The 17455-nt window shown below is 33.9% G+C and overlaps 1 pseudogene; it reads right to left on the minus strand.

The window, feature by feature from the left end:
* Positions 1-956: 956 nt before the first annotated feature.
* LOC116659225 lies at positions 957-1482 on the minus strand (annotated as a pseudogene).
* Between the last annotated feature and the right edge of the window lie 15973 nt (positions 1483-17455).

Here is a 17455-nt window from a genome sequence, read left to right on the forward strand (position 1 = left end):
ATGTCCTACTGATGACTTAGTCTTTGTTTTCATTATAAATGTCCTACTTACTTCTTGAGAGTCCATTTTATTGATATTAAGATAGCCACTCCATCTTACTAAGCTTACTGTTTGTATAGTAAACCTCATACTATTACTTCACTTTCAATCTACCTATGGACTTTATATTTAAAATATTTTTCTTATAGGCTACATGTAGAGTGCAGTTTTTGCATTTTAATCATCTCTGGTTCTTGGGTGCTTAGGGCAATTCACATTTAATGTAATTATTGATATGGCTGGATATAGTCCATATGGGTTGATACAGCCTCATTATTGCTTGTTTTTTGTTTATCCCCTCTGATTTTTGCTGCTCTGTTTTTACCTTTTATCTCTTCTTTTGGATTTTATTTGATCTTTATATTTAAGGTAATATTGGATTTTGGCTATATATCTTTACATAATTTTTTTACCACTATAGGAATTAAAATACACATATTCAAGTATTCACAGTCATCTCAAAATAAGGTTGCACTACTTCAATAAAATACAGAATGTTTGCAACCAGATAGGTCTCTTTATACCCCCCACTAAGCCTTATCTTACGGTTGTTAAATCTTTACATCTACGTATATTGAAAGTCCCATTGTACCTTGTTATACTTTTTGCTGTCATCATGTGTTTATATTTTAAATAAAAATAAAAATAGTCTATTATGTTTAATTAAATATTTATCATTTCTACTCTCTCTTCATTCTTAAAGAGCCAGATTCCCTCTGGTATCATTTTCCTTCAACCTGAAGAGATTTCTTTAACATTTCTTATAGAGTAGGTTTTGCTAGTAACAGATGCTCTTACTTTTCATTCATCTCAGAATACCTTTCTTCATTCCCTTAATATCTTCATTTTCCTTATGTGCTCAATGTCTCCTAATCGTTTTCTTTCCTCTACAATCTGATAATATTTGTTTGCTTTGATCAGAAACAATCCTCAGGTCGGGAGGCTGAAACTGGTGGGGTGCAGGTGATCTGCAGCAGGATCTGCATCTCCACGAGGAAGGTGTCAATGGGGGTGTCCCGGAAGAGCTTGAAGAAAAGGTAACTCCAGGCATGACGCCTGATGGAGTGCAGGGGCTGGGAGGCACAGCAGCAGTTTTGGCAAACCTGCCTGGTTGTTCCAGGTACTTCTGCTTGGTGTAGCCTCAAGAATGGCATAAATTTTCTCTCCAAGAGCCTCTGGGGGTTGGACAGACCCTCGGCATCTGGGTTAAACAGCATGATGGCTCGCAGGCTTCCCAGCTCCATTGCATCATCTGCTTCATTTTGAACACCAGCTCAGTCGAACTCTGACAAAGATGGAGCCTGCCTCAGCACTTTGGACACTGCTCAGGGTGAATGTAATAAACGCATGGCCAGAAGGATGCCATCCTGCCCACAGAAGCCAGTAGGGAGAAGACAGAGGACAGCCAGCATCCACTCTACCCTGTCTGGAACAAAATGACATGGACCTCCAAGGTGAGGTCAGAGATGGGAAACGGCAGTTGGTCCATTCAAAGAGAGGGGGTAAGTGGCTTATCAGCTTTTTCTTTTCCCCCCAACACAGGGCTTTATTGTACCTTTAAAACATTACAACAGAATCATCCAGCATCTTACTGTTTTTGTAGCTGGACACACTTAGGTCGAAAAATCATCAGCATGCTAACTGTTCCATTTTCAGAAACATAAATACCATCCCAAATGTTTCGGCTATCTGTGTTTTTAACTGTTGGGGCTTGCTAAATCAAAGCCGCTGAATTTGATACAAGGTCAATGTTGTGTCCTTCAGAGAATTAACTCATTTTTTCTGGCACTTGAGATACTCAACAAGCCACGCTTGGCCTCATTTGAACCTTGCAGATGTATCCTTTTCCACCCAAGAAATTTCACATTTCAACAAGAGCTCCATTCTTCTGAATAATGACGCTGATGGGGAAGTGAGTACACACAATCTCATCTTAAAATGGGAGCCCATTGTAACGCCCCTGACCACGTTCTGAGCATGGCTACAAGGCAGTGCAAAAAGGTGGCCCATTCCTTTCTATTTCTCCACGATTTGGTAACTCAGAGCCTCTTCTTTTTCTTTCCAAGGAAACTTTTTTGTATTTTATCCAAAGATTTATTTGTAAGCAAAAGACACTGCAGTGACTTTATGCAGCCATGGCATATCTGTAACTCTGTATAACTATATAAGAGTGATTGCAGTGATGAAAGTGTGGGTTTCAGATATGGAAAAAGGCCTGGGCTATTCAATACAAAAAAACCTTATGGAATATAAAGGAAACTAGTGGCCCTAACTCAGCATACATTAAAAAAAAAATTCCTGATTGCTCATTGATTTAAATTTAAATACTATAAACAATAAGAGTTTTAAATATAATATATGCTATCTTTATAGTTAGAGGATAAAATATTTTAAAATAAGATAGAATATGTACAAAATGTAAATAAGAAAAAAATCAAGAAATCAGACTACATTATAACTAGCAGCTGTTTATTTTTACTACATTAAAAATAGCAGTAAGTGGGATAATATATAAAATATAAGTACATGACAAATGATTCATTTCCAGAATATGATTACATCTATTTATCTATCTACCTACCTATCTTCTATACCACACAGACAGAGAGACAGACAGGCAGACACACACACACACATACACACACCACACACACAAAATTACAACAAAGATACAGACTACTCATTAAAAAAATTAGAAAAAGGCTTGAATGGGCATATTATAAAACAGAATGTCCAAATGGCTGATAAGCATTAAAAATGTATTTAACTTCATTAGTTTTCAAGGAAATATAAACCAAACAACACACAAATTCACACAATATGACACAACTTCTCATCTAAAAGAATGGTTGATATATTAGTTAACTATGGCCATAATAAAGCTATGTAAGAAATAAGTACATAATGTCAGCAGTATTCAATAGTGAGCATTTATTTAGCTTACCAGGTGTCAGGTCAGCTAAAGGTCAGCTAGTCTAGGGTAGGTTCCATTAGATGGATAGCTTTGCTCTGCTCCACGTGTCTTTCATACTTCTCCTGGGATCACATGGCTAATTTAGACATACACCTCTTGTGGACACTACTGAAACATAAGAAAGCAAGCCCAACCAAGCAAGCATTTCTCATTACTCTACTTACATTGTGAAGCTAACATTTCATTGACCAAAGCAATTCACATGGACAGGACTAGAATCTAATGCCAGGGAATTACATTCTACTCTGAAGGGTAGGAAGTATTTTTTATTAATAATCTAATCTATTGCAGTGATGGCAATATCAAGTGTTGGTGAGTATGCAAATTATCTGGAACTCTCATAATGATGGTGGAAGTGGAAATTGATGTAGCCACTTCAGATACTTATTCAGTATTATCTGAAAAAGCTGGACCAAGTTACAGTTTTGACCCAGCAATTCTATTACAGTCATATACCCAAAAAGTGCCCCCAAATACGTGTGTATGTATATGTTAGTACTAACATACATAATAGCTAAAGTGTAATAAGTAAATTGATGTATATTCACATTATGGAATACTATCAAACCAGAATATATGAACCATTGCCTCTTTAAACAACATAAATGAATGTCACAGAATAATACTGAATAAAAAAAGCAAAATTATATGAAATGATTCTATTTACAGAATTCAAAAACAGGCAAAAGTACATAATGTGTTAGACGACAGGATAGTGGTTATCTTTCAGAGAAACTATTACTTAAAGGGGGAATGAAGAGCTTCTTGGGTGCTAAGACAGTTCTGTTTGTCCATCTGGGGATTGTTATTTTTTTGTTTTTGTATTTGTTTTGCTTTATTTTATATGTGTGAAAATTCATCAAACTGATCACTTGTTTGTTGTTTCATATATGAATGTTACACTTCAAAAAATATTAAAATGAAAATTAAGAGAATAATACACACAAATTCCGGGACAATAATTAAAATAAAAGGAGGCTTTGAATGGTAGTCTGGAGAAGAACAGAAGATGATGAAGTGCTATTGGCAAAGTTCCAATTAAATTGGTTTGTGGGTTGAAGGATGTTCATTTTATTGCTTGTTTTTACCATGTAGATATATGTGTGTCAACATCTGTACAACTATTAGAAAATAATTAATAATCATAAGCTTGCAAAATGATATAATAAAAAGAGAAAGAACCTCATGATTGACAGTGCAGATTATCAAATGATTTATGAAATAAATGACTAAACATGACTAATTTATGTCAATATGTCTTATATACTTGCATGATAATAAATCATATATTAGTAATTGTATATTTCAATAAACACACTAGTATTACACTAGTTATTTTACCACTTTCTGTTTGCTGTTTCACACTAAATTCTAAACATCCATTTAAGTTTTTTGTGGTTGTTGCCACTAATAGTCATATGACCGGGTCATATTTCATTAACCAATCCTCTAGAGCACAAACAATGATGCAATAAACTGAAAGCCTTCCATGGTTGACCCTTGAACAACACAGGTCTGAAATGCATGGGTCCACTTGTATGCAGATTTTTTTTCACTCGTATGTACATAGTACTACCAGATCCACAGTTGGTTGGTGTAGAAGGTTGGTGCCCCTAACCCCAGTATTGTTCAAGGGTCAACAGTATATAGATGCCTGTATTGTCCCATTCATGCAAATATGTTTGTGATAACAATTTTCAAGGATGAGAGTGTGGCAAAGAACTCTCAAGAATATTTCTGTCTAGGGGGGTGGGTATAGTTCAAGTGGTAGAGCACTTGCTTATCATGCATGAGGTCCTGGGTTCAATCCCCAGAACCTCAAATAAATAAACCTAGTTACCTCCCCCCACCAAAATAAAATAATTAAATAATACCATAGTAAATAAAACATAAAGTTTTTTTTAATTAAAAAAAATATGTCTGTCTATTAATAAATGATTCAAAATGGTGCAGCAATTGAGTTCATGTTCCATCAATAGCATATAAACAGAATTTTTTCTTCATACCAAGAATTTTATCTTTGCCCATCTTTGCCTATTCATATAAGCTAGATAATTAAGATTGTTTTGGCATGGAGAAAAAAGCTCTTTCATATGACTGTTGATGGGATGTGAACATATATATTGGTAGAGATAAATATAGATAGGTAGGTAAGTAGATAGACACAGTTATTTTTTAAAGTCTATTTTAAACATCTTTATTAGTGAGGTTAATCATTTGTCATACAGTTCATTTTTTTTGCTCTCATTTATTTGAGATGTTCCTTTTCCTGATTGATTTATTAGTGTTTCTTTTATAATGAAAATAATGTGCACATTATATCTTTTGTTCATAGCACTAGATTTTGAATTTATCTTCCGGAAGTTTTGTTATGATTTTATTTCAACATAAGTCTCTGTTGGAATTTGTGCCAGTTTTCCCCAATGAATATTCACTCATAATTTAGTATCTATATTTTTGTTTAAAATTTTGAGTCAGCCAGAATTATTTTTGATGTAGGGACAGAGAAATCCAGCTTCATTTTATTTTCCAAATGGCTAGCCAGATAACTGTTGCATTGAATAAGAAATTAATTTAATTTCCACTAATTTGAAAGGTTTATCATATATTAAATTTAGGTATTTTATATACAAAATCTGCATCTTAGGATAGTTTAAACATACAGTGATTATGCAATTCTTTTTACTTTATAGCAAAATTTAAGCCATTTCAGGTAAAAGTTGAGCCTACTTGGAAAGTATATAGTTGTAGATCATTGTATTCAACATGCTCTTCCATTTCTTTACCCTAAATCTCCCTGCACTTTGAAAGTCTTCACTTGTGTATAAATAGTTTTGGTGACAACATGCAAATATCTAATGTTGGAAACGAAATGACAGATTTATATTAAATTTTGTAGATGCTTAGAAAACATCATTTTTTTCAGCCTTATTTTTGGGTTTACTTCTTATATGTAATATATCTATGGAGAAAATGAAGCTCTTCAGTAACATAAATATAGGATCTTTATTCTTACATATGCTTTTTCATCTGATACGTGTAAACAGTCTTGAATTCATTTCAGGGAATGTATATAGCAAATCTAGCCAACAATACATATTCACCAATGTAAAAACCAGCTTGAAATCTTGTGTTCTTGCTATGTAAAAATTATTTTTTCTTCTCCTTTTCATGATAGTCAGTTTAGAACAAACTTGTATATTAGGAATCAGGGAAAGTAATGAAGATTATATAGTATGTATCGGTAAATGGGCTGAAAATGTTTTTTGATTGACCCTTTCTTTATAAATATGATTTGGGATTTCAAGAAGGGCATTTTAGAAATGCCACTCAGTATATTCAGCAAATGTTACCTTCTATCACAGAGGATAAGCTCCGAATGTGATCTGAGTTAAAAGGAACCATGAGAGAATAGCTTGTAAATGACACTTTAGCTTTTCAGTCTTGATTGAGTTCAATACTGAATTTGAGAACAGTATAGCTGCGTTTGTAAGCAAACTTTACTTCTTGTTTTGTATTATTATTAAGTGTTTTCCCTTAACATTCAGGAAAACTAGTTTTTCTATTGTAGTATTTAATTTCTCTGTTGCCTTGTTTATTTTCTGTCTGGAAGATCTGTCTAGTGATGTTAATGCAGTGTTAACATTCAGGAAATTATTGCTTCTTCCACTAAAGTCTGTATTTCACTTTTGTACTGAAATAGATTTTAAAACTTTGGATAGGTAGTCTTGAAATCGTAACTGTTCTTGTGATCATTCCTTGTATTTCCACAGAATTAATTTTGCTGTGAAACTTTTCCAGGAATCCTTTAGCAGGAGGTTCTCCCATCTTTTCTGGACCTTTGTGCTCTTAATACTGTTGCTCACTGCCCTTACCATCAAAGATACAGAGATAGGAAAATCCATTAAACCTTTATTTTGCATTTGTTCCTTTGCTCCATTATTCAGTCTTTGTAATGACAAAGGATCATATCTACAAAATCTATGCAATAACAAAGTTTTCAAATGACAATTCATATAAAAATATTCAGTGAATAAACAAAACAAATTATTCTAAGCCATATTCTTTAGACCCAGCATGAAATCAGATTCATCTCCACAGATTATCCTCATTTATGTTTTTCTTATTCACATTGTGCTATCACAGCACTCAGAGAAAACAAATTATGATTATTATTTTTAAATTCCACTAAGAATTAGGATAACTCAGAAGTTTTTGATTACTCTAATCTAACTTCTAGTAATGAATCAATAACATGGGCCATCCTTACATAATTAAATTAAGATCAACATCTTGAGAGTCACATGATGCAAGGTGCTGTACAAAAAAATGGCTTGGTAGTGGCCTAGGGATACCACTCAAGGGACATAATCTGGTAGCTTACAATGGATGTCTCAGAAAAATCTTTAAGCCTCTTAGTCAAATGATCAACTACCATAATCCTACTTTTAATAATTAGTGGCTGATGGTTAGGGGTTGCTTTCAGCCCCTCAAGGCTGCTTTATTTTCCCTGCACATGGTCCCTTACATCTTTAAAACCAGGAAAGATCTGTGGAATCTTTTTGCTTTGAATACCTTTTACCTCCCATTCTGCTACTAGGTAGAGAAGTATCTCTGCTTTTAAAGGGTTCGTATAATCAGATTAGACCCACCAGGATAATTTCCACTTTGATTAACTCAGTGTCAACTGATTAGAGACCTTAATTACATCTACAAAATTCATTTTACTCTGTAACGATATAGTCATGGGCAAAATGTCTCTAAACCTAAGGTCATGGGGATTGAGAAAAATGTTGAGGGACAATTTTAGAATATGCCTGTCATAGGAGTTGATCTTCCATTCCCTACTTGGGACAAAGAGGCAATTGCTCTAATTCTACTGCTAGGGTACATTCATGAAGGTCCAGCAGAGATCTGAGCTACCAACCACACTCAGCAGCAGGAATACTTAACAAGGTGGTAGAAGGTGGTTTAGTTAGCTCTTCACTACCCTGTCCTGGTACCAATCAGGACCTAATGAGGAGCTGAGCCTTCACTCCATCCAGCAGCAACAAGACTGAATGAAACTGTGTGAGGGAAGGCTACTCAGCTCCTCCGGTCTCCTCTACGCAACCTTGGTGTCAACAGGGAACTAATCTTCACCCTCATCTAACTCCAGTGTACCCAAAACAGGTAACTGCCTGCTAAAAAAGATAATATGCACCCCAGAGTCTCACAATATAATACCCCAATATTCACGTGCAATAAAAAAAATCACTTTTACAAATAATCAGGATAATCACAACATGTAATAAAGTACGATTAACAGACATCAACATTGAGATTACTGAGACATTGTAGTTACCTGACAAGGATTTTAAAATCATGATCCATAAAAAATTCATCCAATGAGCAATTACAAGCACTCTAGAAAACAAGTGAAAAAACAGAACATCTTGGCAAAAGAATTAAGGATATAAAAAGAAACAAAAAGAAATCACCAGATCTGAAAAATATAGTAACCAAAGTGGGGATGAGGGGGGTGGGCTGGAAATACCTCAATGGATGGGCTCAATAGCAGAATGAAATGACAGAGGAAAAAAATCAGTGAACTCAAAGATATATAAATAGACATTACCCAATCTGAATAATTTGAAAGACAGAGAGAATATAGACTTAAGAATAGAGCCCCAAGGACCTGAAGACCAATACAGGACTATCTATCTAGCATTCATATCATCGGAATCCTAGAGAGGAGAAAGAATGCGAAGCTCATACAAGAACCTGGGTGGATCTCAAGGCATTTTGCTGAGTGTTAAAGAGCCAATCTCAAAAGGCTAGATATTATATCATTTCATTTATTTAATATTTCTGAATAGCAAAATTTTAGAAAGAGACAATAGATTGGTGGTTTCCAGAGGCTAGGTACAGAGGTGAGAGAAAGTTTGGGCATGGCTATGAAGGGTTAGCCTGATGGACCCTATGGTGGTGCAACAGTTCTGTATCTTAAGTGTGGTGGTAGTCATACGAATCTATAGATGTGATAAAAAAAGGCATAGCACTAACATATCACACATACAAACACACACATACAAAGGAATTTTGTGGAACGTATACCAATGTGAATCTCCTGGTTTTGATGCTGTACTATGATTATTGATGATGTAGTGGGAAAACCTGGGTGAAGCATGCATAGAATCTCACTGTACTTTTTTGTCATGGTTCAGTTTTTGTTTGTTGTTTTTTGCAACTAACTGTGAATCTATACTCACCTCAAAATAAAAGAAAATTGTTGAACAACTATTCTTTCATATAATTGGTCTACTTTCTGTATCTCAGTTTACCTGTCCTTTAAAATATTTTCATTTGGTTAAAATTATTTATCAAGAATTTGTCCTAATAAACATCCTGAAAACCTGTGTTGGCTCTTCTCCTTAGACAGCTAATAATAAAATAGCCTACTTTTATCATTTTCATCCTATGACTAAATTTTTGTGTTTTCTTTTCCAGCTACTTACTGAATAGATTCATACTAACTAGATAAAAATGATGCCAAGAAAATACATTTCAGATCCATGAGTCTATCTGTATAACTGGGTATGTGGACCCTAGATCTCTAGTGAATCAAAATGGTCCATTGCAATTGTCCTAAGTTTGAGCAGATCATTGGGATTTCTAAAATTGACTCTTTATCCTATTGTTTCTTTTTACCTATAAAATAGTGATGCTTTCCTTACCTTGTAAAAATTTTGTAAGGAGTAACTACTAAACTTGTATTACGGAGTTTTAGAAGTCTGTGTGTAGTTTTCATTGCATGCTATAACAAATACAGAAGGGAGGAGTAAATACTGATATTGTAGAATATCTGAGGATCCTAATGCCAAAGGCAATTAAAAAAGAAATGTCCTTAAAGAGAAAAGTAATTATGATAATTTAAAAGAGATGTTCAACCCAGTAATTTAAGTTAAAAATCTATAGTCTCCAGATTTAAAAAAAAATGACATTTATAGACGTGTTTAAGCAACATTATAATCTCATTATAAAAATATTACTAAACATGGTCAACACCTACATTTAAAATAAGGACTTAAAAAAGTAAAATTGGTGTTCAGAAGGAAAATGTTTAACATTTTGTATTTTATGCCAACAAAAAGGAAACCTAAGGTAATTAGCAGATATTTCTTCCCAAGTTACTATCTCAAGCAAAAAGCACCAACACATTACAAATAGAAGTACATATAATCAGGAATGTTAAAATCCTTTGAGAGGTTTGAAAATTCACCCAGTAAATCACCAAAGAAAAGTCAAAGGTTTTATAATGCCTTCTGTTGTGTGTATTTGATGACTGTGTTTCGGCTTGTTTGGGGTGAACAAAGTGGTGCCCTCAAGTTGTATTAATGAGGAGAAAATTGCAACATAGAAAAGATCAAGGCTTCAATTAAAGTTGACCTGAACAAAGGCAGGAGAACAGTATAGTAGCATGAAAATTTCCTTATATAGCTCTTAACGAAATATTCAGTTAGAAAGACTTAAAAAATGGAAATTAACCATAAATTACTGCAGTGAAGAATTATGTAATTAACTTTTTTTTTCATTTTCTAGTCAAATTATATACATAAAAGAATAACTTTTTAATTTGAATCATAAGAATATCACTGCATTTAGATTTGCAGGATATTTCATTTTTATTCTTTTCATAGTTACATTGAGTCATAATTACCAGTAACCCATTAATTAAATATCAAAAATATTTTTTTAACATTTTTTATTGATTTATAATCATTTTACAATGTTGTGTCAAATTCCAGTTTTCAGCACAATTTTTCATTCATGGACATATACACACTCATTGTCACATTTTTTTCTCTGTGAGTTATCATAACATTTTGTGTATATTTCCCTGTGCTATACAGTGTAATCTTGTTTATCTATTCTACAGTTTTGAAATCCCAGTCTATCCCTTCCCACCCTCCACCCCCCTGACAACCACAAGTCTGTATTCTCTGTCTGTGGTCTATTTCTGTGCTGTATTTACGCTTTGTTTTTGTTTGTTTGTTTGTTTTTATTTTTGTTTTTTAGATTCCACATATGAGCGATCTCATATGGTATTTTTCTTTCTCTTTCTGGCTTACTTCACTTAGAATGACATTCTCCAGGAGCATCCATGTTGCTGCAAATGGCATTATGTTGTCGGTTTTTATGGCTGAGTAGTATTCCATTGTATAAATATACCACCTCTTCTTTATCCAGTCACCTGTTGATGGACATTTAGGCTGTTTCCATGTTTTGGCTATTGTAAATAGTGCTGCTATGAACATTGGGGTGCAGGTGTCATCCTGAAGTAGGTAGGGTTCCTTCTGGATACAAGCCCAGGAGTGGGATTCCTGGGTCATATGGTAAGTCTATTCCTAGTCTTTTAAGGAATCTCCACACTGTTTTCCATAGTGGCTGCACCAAACTGCATTCCCACCAGCAGTGTAGGAGGGTTCCCCTTTCTCCACAGCCTCTCCAGCATTTGTCATTTGTGGATTTTTGAATGACGGCCATTCTGACTGGTGTGAGGTGATACCTCATTGTAGTTTTGATTTGCATTTCTCTGATAATTAGTGATATTGAGCATTTTTTCATGTGCTTTTTGATCATTTGTATGTCTTCCTTGGAGAATTGCTTGTTTAGGTCTTCTGCCCATTTTTGGATTGGGTTGTTTATTTTTTTCTTATTGAGTCGTATGACCTGCTTATATATTCTGGAGATCAAGCCTTTGTCGGTTTCACTTGCAAAAATTTTCTCCCATTCCATAGGTTTTCTTCTTGTTTTATTTCTGGTTTCCTTTGCTGTGCAGAAGCTAGTAAGTTTCATTAGGTCCCATTTGTTTATTCTTGCTTTTATTTCTTCTAGGAGAAAATTTTTGAAATGTATGTCAGATAATGTTTTGCCTATGTTTTCCTCTAGGAGGTTTATTGTATCTTGTCTTATGTTTAAGTCTTTGATCCATTTTGAGTTGATTTTTGTATATGGTGTAAGGGAGTGTTCTAGCTTCATTGTTTTACATGCTGCTGTCCAGTTTTCCCAACACCATTTGCTAAAGAGACTGTCTTTATTCCAATGTATATTCTTGCCTCCTTTGTCAAAGATGAGTTGACCAAAAGTTTGTGGGTTCATTTCTGGGCTCTCTATTCTGTTCCATTGGTCTATATGTCTGTTTTGGTACCAATACCATGCTGTCTTGATGACTGTAGCTCTATAGTATTGTCTGAAGTCTGGGAGAGTTATTCCTCCAGCCTCTTTCTTTCTCTTCAGTAATGCTTTGGCAATTCTAGGTCTTTGATGGTTCCATATGAATTTTATTATGATTTTTTCTAGTTCTGTGAAATATGTCCTGGGTAATTGAATAGGGATTGCATTAAGTCTGTAGATTGCCTTGGGCAGTGTGACCATTTTGACAATATTGATTCTTCCAATCCAAGAGCATTGGATATCTTTCCATTTTTAAAGTCTTCTTTAATTTCCTTCATCAGTGGTTTATAGTTTTCTGTGTATAATTCTTTCACCTCCTTGGTTAGATTTATTCCCAGATATTTTATTATTTTGGGTGCTATTTTAAAGGGGATTGTTTCTTTACTTTCTTCTTCTGTTGATTTATCGTTAGTGTAAAGAAATGCAACTGATTTTTGAACGTTAATTTTGTAACCTGCTACCTTGCTGAATTCTTCAATGAGCTCTACTAGCTTTTCTGTGGACCTTTTAGGGTTTTCTATATATAGTAACATGTCATCAGCATATAATGACACTTTTACCTCTTCTTTTCCAATTTGGATCCCTTTTATTTCTTTCTCTTGCCTGACTGCTGTGGCTAGGACTTCCAGGACTATGTTGAATAGGAGTGGTGATAGTGGCCATCCTTGTCTTGTCCCAGATTTTAGTGGGAAGCTTTTGAGTTTTTCACCGTTGAGTACTATGCTGGCTGTAGGTTTGTCATATATAGCTTTTATTATGTTGAGATATGTTCCCTCTATACCCACTTTGGCGAGAGTTTTTATCATAAATGGGTGTTGAATTTTATCAAATGCTTTTTCTGCATCAATTGAGATGATCATGTAGTTTTTGTCCTTTCTCTTGTTGATGTGATGTATTACATTGATTGATTTGCGTATGTTGAACCAGCCTTGTGTCCCTGGGATGAACCTCACTTGGTCATGATGTATAATCTTTTTTATGTGTTGTTGGATTCTATTTGCTAAAATTTTGGTGAGGATTTTGGCGTCTATGTTCATCAGTGATATTGGCCTATAATTCTCTTTTTTTGTAGTGTCTTTGCCTGGTTTTGGTATCAGGGTGATGGTGGCTTCATAGAATGAGTTTGGGAGTATTCCCTCCTTTTCAATCGTCTGGAAGGGTTTGAGAAGGACTGGTGTGAGTTCTTCTTTGTATGTTTGGTAGAATTCCCCGGTGAAGCCGTCCGGTCCTGGACTTTTATTTGTAGGGAGGTTTTTAATTGCTATTTCTATTTCCTTTCTAGTGATCGGATTGTTCAAGTGTTCAGATTCTTCTTGATTCAGTTTTGGTGGACAGTATGTTTCCAGAAACTCGTCCATCTCCTCTAGGTTATCCAGTTTGGTTCCATATAATTTTTCATAATATTCTCGTATGATATTCTGTATTTCTATTTTGTTTGTTGTAATTTCTCCATTTTCCTTTCTTATTTTGCTAATTTGTGCTCTCTCTTTTTTCTTCTTTGTGAGTTTGGCCAGAGGTTTGTCGATTTTATTTACTTTTTCAAAAAACCAGCTTTTGGTTTGGTTGATTTTTTCTATGGTCTTGTTAATCTCTATTGTATTTAATTCCTCTCTGATCTTTATTATTTCCTTCCTTCTGCTGCTTTTTTGGGGCTTTTTGTTCTTGTTTTTCTAATTCATTCAGGTGGTGGGTTAAATTGTTTATTTGAGATTGTTCTCCTTTTTTGAGGAAGGCCTGTATCGCTATAAACTTCCCTCTTAGCACTGCCTTTGCTGTGTCCCATAGGTTTTGAGTGGTTGTGCTTTCATTATCATTTGTCTCAAGGTATTTTTTAATTTCAGCTTTGATTTCCTCATTGATCCATTGTTTTTTCAATAACATATTGTTTAATCTCCATGCTTTCCTTTTTTTCTCCTTTGTTTCTCTGTTGTTGATTTCCAGTTTCATGGCATTGTGGTCAGTAAAGATGCTTGAGATAATTTCTATCTTCTTAAAATTGTTGAGGTTTCCTTTGTGCCCAAGTACATGATCGATCCTGGAAAATGTTCCATGTGCACTTGAAAAGAATGTATATCCTATTTTTTGGGGGTGTAATGCTCTGAAAATATCCACCAGATCTAGTTTTTCTATTGTAGTATTTATTTTCTCTGTTGCCTTGTTTATTTTCTGTCTGGAAGATCTGTCTAGTGATGTTAATTCAGTGTTAAAATCTCCAACTATGATTGTATTCCCATCAATATCCCCCTTTATCTCTGTTAGTAATGCTTGTATGTACTTAGGTGCTCCTATATTGGGTGCATATATATTAATGAGTGTAATATCCTCATCTTGTATCACTCCTTTAATCGTTATAAAATGTCCTTCTTTATCTTTCTTTATGGCCTTTGTTTTAAAGTCTATTTTGTCTGAAATCAGTACTGCAACACCTGCTTTTTTGGCTTTTCCATTTGCATGGAATATCCTTTTCCATCCTTTCACTCTCAATCTACATGTGTCCTTCTCCCTAAAGTGGGTCTCTTGTATGCAGCATATTGAAGGTTCTTGCTTTATTATCCAGTCTGCCACTCTGTGTCTTTTGACTGGAGCATTTAGTCCATTAACACTTACAGTAATTAATGATAGATGTGTGTTTATTGTCATTTTGAACTTTGCAGTTGAATTGGTATATCCTCTTTGTTCCTTTCTTCTTCCTTTTGTGGTTTGGTAATTTTCCTTTGTATTATCATGGATTTTATTTAATTTCTGTTTTTAATAATAAAAAAAGTTATAGTAATGGGTTAATAGATTTACAAAAAAGGGTAACCACAAGCCAAAAATTTACAAAGGAGTCACAGAAATTAAATAAAATCACAGAAATCAAAAATATTATTTTTAAACATTGTATTGTACTTATACTATATTTTGAAATCTAAAATCTACCGTTCCAGATTACAGATTCTCAGTTCTGATAGACTAAATTAAATCTTACACTTTAGTGAGTTTATAAAATCACCTGAACAAATGTTCTAAAAAAGCACAGAAAGAAAACACCTGAGAGAGAAGGCTATAAGGAAAAAACAGGGGGAAAAAATCATATAAACTGTCAGCATCTAGAAAAAATTTTCAGTGTTTTTGACAAGCAGGTCAATGGTGAACACTCACCTTTTGCCTTTTGGACTTAAAAATATATACAAGTCAGCAAGTTGGCAGTTCTTAGTGACTATGTAATTCAATGAGGAACTAGGAGAAATGCAGTTTCTTGTCTGTTACATTGTGCTTTACCATTTCAGAAAATCTTGGGACATTTGAGCCTGACCTTCATACTCTCATTTTTATAGGACCAAAAAAATAAAGAAAATAATCTTGTTTGATTCTTAAAATAATTAATAATTTTACAGTAATTTAGCAGAGGTAAGAGACTCTCAGAAATGTAGCTTATTTTATTTAGATATACCTTCGTTTTTCGCCACATAAAAATGTCTACTATCTTGTAACTTACTAGCAATTTTAACCAAATATTTAACATAGCAAGCAGAAAAGTCCCCAAAATTGCCAGCTGAAATTTTTGTAATAAAAATAAACTAGAAAATCCATACTCTAACTATGCTGAAATCTCTATACATCTTTATTGTCTAAGATAAAAATCTTAGAGGAAAGGCAGAGTAAGTTGAGATGGAAAGTTCTATAGATATGCTGTATAATATGGCAGCCATGAGTTATTGAAAAATTGAAACATCACTAGTCTAAAATGAGTTCTGCTTAAGTGGAACTACATACTGGATTTTGAAGACAGTATGAAAAGAAGACTGTATAAATCTCATAAACTATTTTATAGTAATTAAATGTTAAAATTATAATATTTAATATATTGAGTTAAATGATATATATTATTACAATTAATTTCACTTTTTATCAAGAAACTAGAAAATTTTAAACTACCTATATAGCTTTTATTTGGGCTCAAATTATGTTTCTATTAGGCTGAGTTGTTCTGTAGAATACTTATAGTTCTTTCATCGTTCTTTTATTTACCAATTCCTTTGCTATTCTAAAAATCCGTATAAATTCAGCAATGAGTGGTCTTAACTTTATCTGTTTATTCATCTGTGTTTCCCACTGTGAACTCCCAAGGATGAAACACTCTGTCTTATTTGCATTTCCAAGAGGTGAGATTGTACTTGCATATAATAGACATGAAATAAACACATGTTGAATGAACGTCCCCAAATCTCATTCCATTTTTTATTAGGAATGTTATATATTTACTTCCTTATTTGATTATTTCTGCCTCCCCTCACTAGAAAGTAACTTCTCTAAAGGCAAAAATTTGGCTTACTTTGATAATTGCTACTATATGTCTCTATAGTCTAGAATAGTGCCTGACACAAAATGATGCTCAAAAGTGTCTATTGAATGAATGAAAGTAGATCCCTTGAGAAGGACCAGAAAGAGTGAAGAGTTAGTTCCAGCTGACAAGGTGAACACATTTTTTTTTTCCTTCCTTCCTATAATGAGATTTCAATTCCTGAATTATCCTACTTAAGAAGATTGCCCTCTAACTTCTCCTTCTTGACAGCAGCTCCCCCCGCTCCCCCCATCTTTCTTTTCCAATTGTCTACTCTCTAACAGAACATCCTAGCCCATGTTTGTCTGTTTTAAGGAGCAGAATATAAATGTCAGTTAAGGCAAAGCACTTTTACAGATTACAAATTTGTTATTCTCCTGTGAATAGAGTTGTCTCAACTTTGCTCTACCTTGGCTCCATTTCAGGTCAGCTTTTATTTCTTGAACAAAAAGAACTTGTTTTAAGAGAGATTCATAATTATCAAACAAGATATTCTTGAAAGAATTTTTGAAGTTCTTGACAAAATGTCATACTTAGGATGATTGGGAGGAAAGCAAGAGTCCTAAATATTGTATTTATCACCAATAAGTGAAACTAGACCAAATTAAACAATATATATTCATTTTTGAGACATAAGTTAATCAATTTAATTATGCATTTCTGATATTATAAGTCTCACATGAATGGGTAAAGAGGTTTTATTAATTTTCACCATACTGTAGACTCCCTGGATAAGAGACCAAAATCATTTTAAAAAAGAAAGCAGGGTAAAAGCAATCTACAGACTTAGTGCAATCCCTACCAAATTACCTGTGACATTTTTCACAGAACTAGAACAAACAATCCTAAAATTTATATGGAATAATAAAGACCCAGAATTGCCAAAACAATTCTGAGCAAAA

Source organism: Camelus ferus, chromosome 2 (genome assembly GCF_009834535.1).
Source record: "Camelus ferus isolate YT-003-E chromosome 2, BCGSAC_Cfer_1.0, whole genome shotgun sequence".
NCBI classification, from domain to species: Eukaryota; Metazoa; Chordata; class Mammalia; order Artiodactyla; family Camelidae; genus Camelus; species Camelus ferus.